The sequence below is a fragment of the Macrobrachium nipponense genome, chromosome 9 (assembly GCF_015104395.2).
Source record: "Macrobrachium nipponense isolate FS-2020 chromosome 9, ASM1510439v2, whole genome shotgun sequence".
In the NCBI taxonomy this organism is placed as follows: Eukaryota; Metazoa; Arthropoda; class Malacostraca; order Decapoda; family Palaemonidae; genus Macrobrachium; species Macrobrachium nipponense.
In genome coordinates this window covers 28,814,772-28,823,815 of record NC_061110.1, presented here as the reverse complement: position 1 = coordinate 28,823,815, position 9,044 = coordinate 28,814,772, and the positions used below count along the sequence as shown (strand labels likewise).

Here is a 9,044-nt window from a genome sequence, read left to right as displayed (position 1 = left end):
CAATCATTCCGCGCAGTAAACAGAGAGGACTTCGCACCATAGCATGGAAATTCCAACACCCTTAATCCTAAGACTGAGCACAACACAGTCTATGATGTTTATGCAATGTGATGCAATACTGGTTACTGATGAGTCATGTCAGCAGTTCGCTATTAGTTTGTGGCGATTATTTTTGTTTTAAACTCTTGGGAACTATCAACAGGCTTCGTACTGAAAAGGCAATACACTTGTCCATGCAATTTCACGCAATTAAGCAATTTACAAGTGAATGAAGGTGTTCACTGCTCAGTGAGCACGTTAGTGCGTTACATCGCTTTAGTAACTAACGGATCGGTACGTACTCGTGAATACGTACCACGTACGTACCACAATGACAGTTTTAACACGTCATGATCTGTTTGGTGGCGTTATTTTGATATTCGTAACTTGACTTTTCTTGTTCAGAGTAAAGCATGTGTAAAACGAATGGCAAATACTCTCGTGTTGTCTTGATAGCGAAGTGGCTTCGTACATAGAATAAACCTTTAAAAAAAAAAACAAAAAAAAAAAAAACAAAAAAAACAATACCTAACGGCAGGTGAGAAATGGGCCAGACCCCACCTCAGGAAGCTTTGTTAATGGGCAAAAAATTAAATATCAAACTTGACCGTTTTAGCCGTTAAGCAAGCGGACTTCTAAAACTCGACGAATACGTTGCTAATCAAGCACTGATGACGTTCAACGCCATGAGCAAGATACTACAAGACAGAAATAGCTGAAGACGTCATATTGGTAACCGATCTCTTAACTCCGTGATGGATGTGGGGATGAAGAGGAATGGTGAGAGATATATATATATATATATATATACATATATATATATATATATATATATATATATATATATATTATATATATATATTATATATATTATATATATATATATATATATCTTCTTCTTCTTCTTCCCAGCTTTTTCCCATTTTTATATGGGGTCGCCGTTTCGGATGAGCCGTTTCCATCTATTTCTATCTTGCACTTCTGCCTCATCAATTCCCTTCTCATGTAAATCTCCTCTCACACAGTCCTTCCATCTCTTTCTTGTCCTCTCCCTCTCTTTCTTCTTCCTTGCACCCTCCACTCCCATAGTATGTCTCCCAGCGTGGTCCTCATCTCTCCTCAACAGGTGTCCATACCATCTCAGCCTCCCTCCTGCACTTTCTTTGATACTTCCACCACCTTAGTTGACCCCTTATGTAGTCATTTCTGATCCTATCCACTCTTGTTACCCCAGAACATCCACCTAAGCATTCTCATTTCCTGCCACATCCATCTTCTTCTGCTCTGCTTTTTTCTCATGCTTGCTGTTTCCGTACCATACAGCATTGCTGTTCTTACCACCGTCTTGTGAAATTTTCCTTTTAACCTAAGCGGCACTCTTTTGTCACAAAGAACTCCCGAGGCCGCTCTCAGTTGTTCCAGCCTGCTGTACCCGATGTTTTTACTTCTTCTTCCATACTTCCTCCAGCGTTAACAAAAGATCCCAAATACTTAAACTTATCAACTCTCCTTATTTGCTCTCCACCAAGCTGAATACTTTCTCTATCATCCCCCTCAGTGGTGGTACACATATATTCTGTCTTGGATCTACTTATTCTCATTCCTCGTCCTCCAGTACTTGTCTCCATCTTTCCAATTTCACTTCCAGATCTTCCCTGCTCTCTGCACACAGAACAATATCATCCGCATACAATATGTTTCCATGGTACTGTCTCCCTTACTTCCTCATTATAACATCATCACTATGTTAAAGATAAATGGGCTCAGAGCCGACCCCTGGTGTAATCCTACTCTCACCTCAAAACCTTCTGTCTCCCCAACACTGCTCCTCATCTGGTAAATACATTTCCGGTACATCTCTTGTATCAATCGCACATACTTCTCTGGCACCATCTTCTCCCTCAGGCTCCTCCATACCTCTTGTCTCGGGACTCTGTCATAAGCCTTTTCAAGGTCAATGAATACCATATGTAGGTCCCTTTGTCTTTCCCCGAATTTCTCCATTATTTGCCTCAGACAAAATATACCATCTGTTGTTTTTCCCCTTCCCTTCATAATTCCCATCTGCTCTTTAACCTATTTGTACGTCTTCTCTCAGTCTAGCATCTATCATCCGCCCCTTTCCAGTATCTTCAAAGTGTGGGACATCAATTTAATGCCCCTATAATTACCACACTCTTGGACATCGCCTTTCCCTTTAAAAATTGGGATCAATATACTCCCACGCCACTCATTTGGTATCTTTTCCTGTTCAAGGATCTTTATCATAAGATCGTACAGTATATCCACTCCTTCATCTCCTAATGCTTCCATGCCTCCACCGGGATCATGTCTGTCCGGTTGCCTTCCCATTCTTCATCTTCTTCAGTGCATTTAGTACCTCTTGCCTAGAAAAACCTCATTACCATGCCAATGTTCACTTGCCCATCCTCTCTTATTAGTCTATTATTTTCTTCATTTAACAACTGTTCGAAATATTCTTTCCATCTCTTCACAATGTCTTCCTCCTTTCTAAGCACTACACCCTCTTGATTCTTTATTTGTTTGATGTGTGTTATATCTTTGGTGCTCTTATTTCTAGCTTTGATAGCTTCATCATCTTCTTTAATCCTTCCTTTGGTCCCCAGCTCTTATACACATCATCATACGACTTTGCTTTAGCTTGGGTACCACCTTTTTCACCACCTTGTTTTTCTCTCTGTACCTATTTTCTGTCTTCCACTGACTGTGACTCTTCCCATCTTTTCTTTGCCTCCTTCCTTATTATCTTACTACTTTCTCAATGTCTTCATCCCACCACCAACTATTCCTTTTCTTCCCATATGATACAGATGTCTCTCCTAGCAGCTCCTTTCCATGCCTTCTTATTACTGCTGCATTTCGTGCCCCACCATTCTTGAACATCTTCAATCCTATTATCAATATCCTCCAAAACCCTCCTCTTAAACTCTCTCTTCTTACCCCTCCCTTCCTTCTGTAATTCGTACCATTTAATTTTTCCTATCCCTTTAGCTTTGGTTTTTCTTTCCCTTTCAACTTCAAGTCCATACATAGCAGCCTGTGTTGGGGGGCTACATGGTCGCCTGGAATAACTTTGCAGTCTTGACTCCACCAAGATTTATCCTTTATACAAGAAATAGTCTATCTGGGAGAATCTTTCCCCACTCCTATAGTTATTAGGTGTTCCCCTTTTCTTCTCAAAAAATGTGTTTTTTTACTATTGCCAATGTCGAATGACACAGCAAAGTCCACTACACTCTCTCCTTCTGGGTTTCTCTCCCTGCCAATTCCATGGCCCCCATGCACCCGCCCAATCGCCTCATTTTCACTTCCGACATGGCCCATTCAAATCTGCCCCAACTATCACCCTCTCATGCTCTTCCAGTTCTTGCATTATTCCATCCATGTCTCTCCAGAAATTTCCCTTCTCTTCTTCTGTGCAACCAACTTGTGGTGCATATGCGCTAATAAATTAATATTCAGAATCTCTCCTCCATAACATATCTTCAATCTGATGATACGGTCATTCTTTCTATGCACTTCTATTTACCGAGTTTCTTTAGTTCACTAGACAGTACTATGCCAACTCCATTTTCTACCTTGTTTATTTGCTCCACTAATAATATAGCTTATATCCATCTCCCAACTCTTTAGCTTTATTTCCTTTCCACGCGTTTCTTGCACACACACAACATCTACTTTCTTTTCTCTCATCAAGTCAGCCAATTCTCTACCTCTCCCAGTCATGGACCCAACATTTAGCTGACATACTCTGAACCCAATGTGAGCTCGCTTCTTTAGCTGCACCCGCTCCTGATGCAGTAGCCCTCGCCTTACCACAGAGTTAGGGCGATGTCTCTGTGCGTCGTTTACGGAGTACGCCCTAGCATTACCTCTTTCCATATTTCGGCTCATTCCATTTTTGGTTTTGGCACAGATTTTTACAGCCGGATGCCCTTCCTGACCCACCAACAACCCTACCTATTTATCCGGGCTTGGGACCGGCACCCATAAGGACTTGGTTGCCCCCCCAGGGTGGCTAGGTTATATATATATATATATATATATATATATATATATATATATGTGTGTGTGTGTGTGTGTGTGTGTGTGTTTTGTATTTTTCCTTTTCACAGAGAAGTTATATTTTCAGGCCTTTTCCTGCCATAGAAACCATAGAAGAGATGGTGTTGTGTAAGCATAAAGTCTTAAATTATTTTCACCTGTAATCATAGTTATTTTTTATTATTTGGGGGGGATTGAGGAGTCGTCTATCACAGTCATCCTATTCGACTGGGAGTTTGTTTTTATAGTGTGGGGTGCCGGGTTACATCCTGACTCCTTAGGAGTCTTTTTTTTTTTTTTTTTTTTTTTTTTTTTTTTTTTTTTTTTTTTTTTTTTAGCTGATAGGTAAGATGGGTGAAAGAAGAGTGAGGGCAGTTAGCTAGCTAACCATGGTAGGGAATAGTTTGGAAAGTTAAGTATTAGTAAGAGTAAGGTAAAGTGTGGTTTATCCACAATTATATTTAGGAAAGGGTACAATTTTCTAATATTAACATAATACAATAATGATTATACATTATATTGACATGGCGAATTTTACAGATTACATATTTTGAATTTTATTACATAATATGATCATATTTAATAAAGTTCCAATTTTCTAATTCTAAACTTAATTTTAATTATCATATTGATTTTGCATCATATCAAAATAGTAACTTCTACAAATTACTTTTTCACAAGACATTTCTTAATAGTATAATGGTCGAGGTTCATCGCGATGAATATATGAAGATACTCTTCTCCACCATCTGTGGTCTGTGTTGTTTGGGTCAAGGTTTCTCTCTTCTGCTTCTGATTCTTCTGCTAGTTCACTATTGTATTTAACTAGTTTCCTCCATATATTGGTTGCCAGTCTGTATATCCCTGATTAATTGGTTCTACTTTGTATTTTTATGTATTTGTTCTATATTCAGATCGTTATCTTCTTGATTGTTTCTCACTGCAGACCTTAGTATCTTCTTTTGGAATTTTTGTAATGCACTTATATTGGAAGTCGATGCTATGCACGTGGGTATTGGTGGATATTCCATTATTGGTCTGATTAGGCTTTTGTAGAAATGGATTTTGATAGTTGTGTTCATATTCCTAAACCTTTTCAGCTTTGTATTTTGTGTTCTAGCTATCCTTAGCCTTTCTCTCACATGTCTTGATATTAGAAGTCCATCACTTTTCTCAATATGTGCGCCGTTTCTAGTAGCACGCTCTTTTGCATGAGTCCTGGAGCTACTTCAGCCTCTAATTTTTCCAGGTTCCTTTTCAGAGATCATGGAATCGTGCCTAGTGTTCCTATGATTATGGGTACAATTTCCACTGGCATATATTCTATCCTTCTTATTGCTATTTTCAGGTCCTAATACTTATAATTTTTTTCCATCTGCTCTGCTGTCCCATTGTATTTCGACATCAATGAGAGTTACTTTATTCTTGATTTTGTCAATCAACGTCCCGTCTGGTCTATTGGCAAGTATCACCCTTTCTGTTCTGATACCGTATTCTTAGAGGGTCTTTGCCTGATTGCTTTCTATCGCTCCCTCAGGTTGGTGTTCGTATTATCATTAGTATTATTATTATTCGGCAAAAGACGTATTGTTGAATGAAACTGCCGCATCAGCTGCATTTAATTTGTATATAGTCTTCTCTATTTTGCTAATTATACAAATTAAATACAGCAGTTGCATTCTAAAATAGCTATTATCATTACTGTAGAATTATTCGTGTGTGTGTTGATAAAGAACCACTCTCCTAATTATTATTTGTCGTTTCCATACGTAACCAAAGTTTTACTCCGCGTTCTTCATCTACCCACAGCGATTACAAATGCGTTATTCATCTACCCACATTGATTACAAATGCTTAATTTCCGAGATGCATACAGGAGACCTTCTTATTATCTAGCAGTCCAAGTGTTTTAACCTGAATTTGACGCGTGCGCTCTTACCTGGGCGTGCTGTTTATTTTAGTAATCAATGACATGTAAACTAATAATCTCAGTTTCTCAGTTATGTAGTTATATGAATAGTCTATGCAATTTCCATTACTATTTCTTACTATAAACATTTATTCTGCTATTACAGCTATAGTTATTATAACAAATACTATTTTGTAATTTGGTCGCTTTGGTGATTTCACATGTTTAGACATCGATTATCAATTTTTGGCAATGAAAGAAGAATACTATATACTATAGAATATTGTTTTCAAGTCCTCTTCTTCTTTCCCGCCGTTATCCCTACTTTATGGGGTCGGTTGCCTGATGTGCCTTCTCCATTGCCTTCTATCAAATGCATCATCAGGCATGGTTTATTGTTTGGCCAGATGGTTTTTACGACCGCATGCCCATGCTGTGATCAACCACAGTTATTGGCGGTGAGCCATTCTTCTTTCATTTCTTTCCATTTCTTACTAAAAAGTAAGACTGCAAGGCAGCAGTTTCCATAGTTACTGGCAGTGGGCCTAGCCTTTTACTAAAAAGTAAGACTGCAAGGCAGCAGTTTCCATAGTTATTGGCGGTGGGCCTAGCCTTTTACTAAAAAGTGAGACTGCAAGGCAGTAGTTTCCACAGTTATTGTTGTTGGGCCTAGCCTATTACTAAAAAGTAAGACGGCAGACTGCAAGGCAGCAACTGCCTACGGTGGTAGTATTCTTACACCCCTACCACAAGGTCAGAATATTGTGCTCAAGACTTTGTATTTAATAAAGCCGAAAATTAAGACCCAGTGGAAATCTTGAAAAACGCATAATTTGACAGGCTGAGTAGTTTCTTCTTTTACTTTACCTTGTCATTTAGAAGATTCTTTTTCTTAATATTACCTGTCAGACAAATAAGTGATCACTATGTTTCTCAGGAATAATACTAATCTTTCGTGTTCTCTCTCTCTCGCAGTGACCCCACAAGTCCCAGCAAACCAGCCATTGGTCAGCAGTTCTGGAGGCAATGCAGAAGAATCTTCGGATTCTGTACTGATACCTTCGCCTGATGCTTCCGAGACCGGCGACGAGGAACTGGAGGCGACCCCGGAAGATGCAGCGTCAGCAGGTCACGCTTCAGTCCGTCGAAGGAAAGAATGTCTGTGGGAAAGGACAGAGCCCTTCGACGATCCAGTGAAGGAGAAGAAAAGGAAGAATGCCATCAAAGCCAAAAATAACCGCATCAAGAGAAGGGCCGAAAACCAAGGTCTGAAGCTGAGAGCTGAACAGGTTGAAAGAAGCCTCAGAGTGATGAAGGAGGCTCTTGATAAGGAACGAATGAAGAATGCCCATCAATCAAAGGAAATCCAAAGTCTCAAGGAACTTCTGCGGGCGGTACTTGGTGGTCAACGATTTCAAGTGAGCTACGTACAAAATGGCGAATCCAGGAATTAGGAAAGGGAGGGGGTGCCCGCTGTTTGCTAAGTAAGGGACCGGCGTGAGCGGTAGTAAGTTTTGGTACTTTTATAGTGGTTATATTGAAAACCTGTTACCGATAATTCTCGTTAGATCGAAACCAGTTACAGAACTCTACTGATTGATTGAAATTGGGCCATATAATGCACTCCCGTTTCAATAGTTAGAGAATGTACCTATTGATCAACACTGAAATATAGATCATTCGTACCATTCTTTACCACAAATGTTAAATTTTCTGCTATACTTGCATCAGTGGCATACTAGTAGTTAAGCAAATAAGGCAATGTACGTAATTTACCAGTAAAGTAAATAGAAAACTACATATTTGCCACAGTTAAGTGGTGACTTATTTAGTTCACATGTTTCACAAACGATAAACTGAGTAAAGCATTTATCATGTTAACATTCTAGGCTCCATTCTTCTTTCATTTCTTTCCACATTTGCCTCCTGTTCTCTTCTTCCTTTCTCTTATTCTTATTCCCTCTCAGCCCGTCGCTTCATCGTTCATTTGTATTTTCTGTTTTACACTTGATTTCTGAAAATCTGTTCTTTGTACTATGTATACTAATGCTGCAACAGCACAAGAACAACAATTACTACCACTGTTATTATTATTATTATTATTATTATTATTATTATTATTATTATAAGCTTCGATTTTTCCTGACATTGATGTTTGATAATAATCCGCTCTTAGGGGCGCCATTCACAGCCGAAGGGGGACGGCCACCGCAACCATCCCCCCCTCCCCCACTAAATCCGCCACTGTACGTAAATGGTGAACCAACAAAGCCCTCAAAAATAGGCAATGGTTGAATGTTATTTTAAGAAGAAAAGTATGGATTTGTTATAACTGGACATAACCTCAGCAGTCGGTGAAAAACATTATTGTGAACCATCACAGAAAATAATGAGATGACTATATTTCTGGTAAACAGTATTATTCTTTGCCATTTTCCTACAAAAAATATATATCGATGAAATTGCAGAATATACAAGATGCTTTGAAAGACTTGGAACATTTCAAGAAAATAAAATATTTCTAGAATTCACGTAGTTTCAAATTTCCTTGTTCTACTTTCATGGCGTTGATGAAGCACCGTACAGACCAGAAGTATTCTCTTGACAGTAAAGTTGCGACAGTCTTTGTGTCCGCACTGTGACTGTTGATACTCGAAAATGTAAGAAAGGTTGTCATGATGTACCTAATGTGCAGATCAGAGGGCAACATTTTAAAAAGATAAAAACAGTTTTTAATCCTTTGTCAATTATGCCATCATCTCACGAGAGAGATATACCTATATTTCTGGCAGCATTTGTTGTATTTTTTGTCTTTCATTGCTGAGAAAACAGGGCTGAAGTCGTATGAAAGGGTGATTCTCATCTTACGCTTAGAAAATCTCGGTAAAATGCTAGTTGATGAATAAGGTCTTAGGTTGGCTGAGTTCTGTTGTACCCAAATATTAACAGAGCAAAGTAACACCTAATGTTCCACGTAGGAATTAATTTCAACATGGTTTGCACCACTGGGTGATGTGCTATTTCATTTGTG

At 38.9% G+C, this 9,044-nt stretch overlaps 1 long non-coding RNA gene across 1 annotated transcript in view; it reads left to right on the top strand.

Moving 5' to 3' along the window:
• Positions 1-8,540, top strand: part of LOC135217904 (uncharacterized) — a 12,230-nt gene extending 3,690 nt beyond the window's left edge. The window contains exon 2 of the long non-coding RNA XR_010315226.1: positions 6,989-8,540. This is a non-coding gene — a long non-coding RNA (uncharacterized LOC135217904). The remainder of the gene's footprint in view (positions 1-6,988) is intronic.
• Positions 8,541-9,044: the final 504 nt, after the last annotated feature.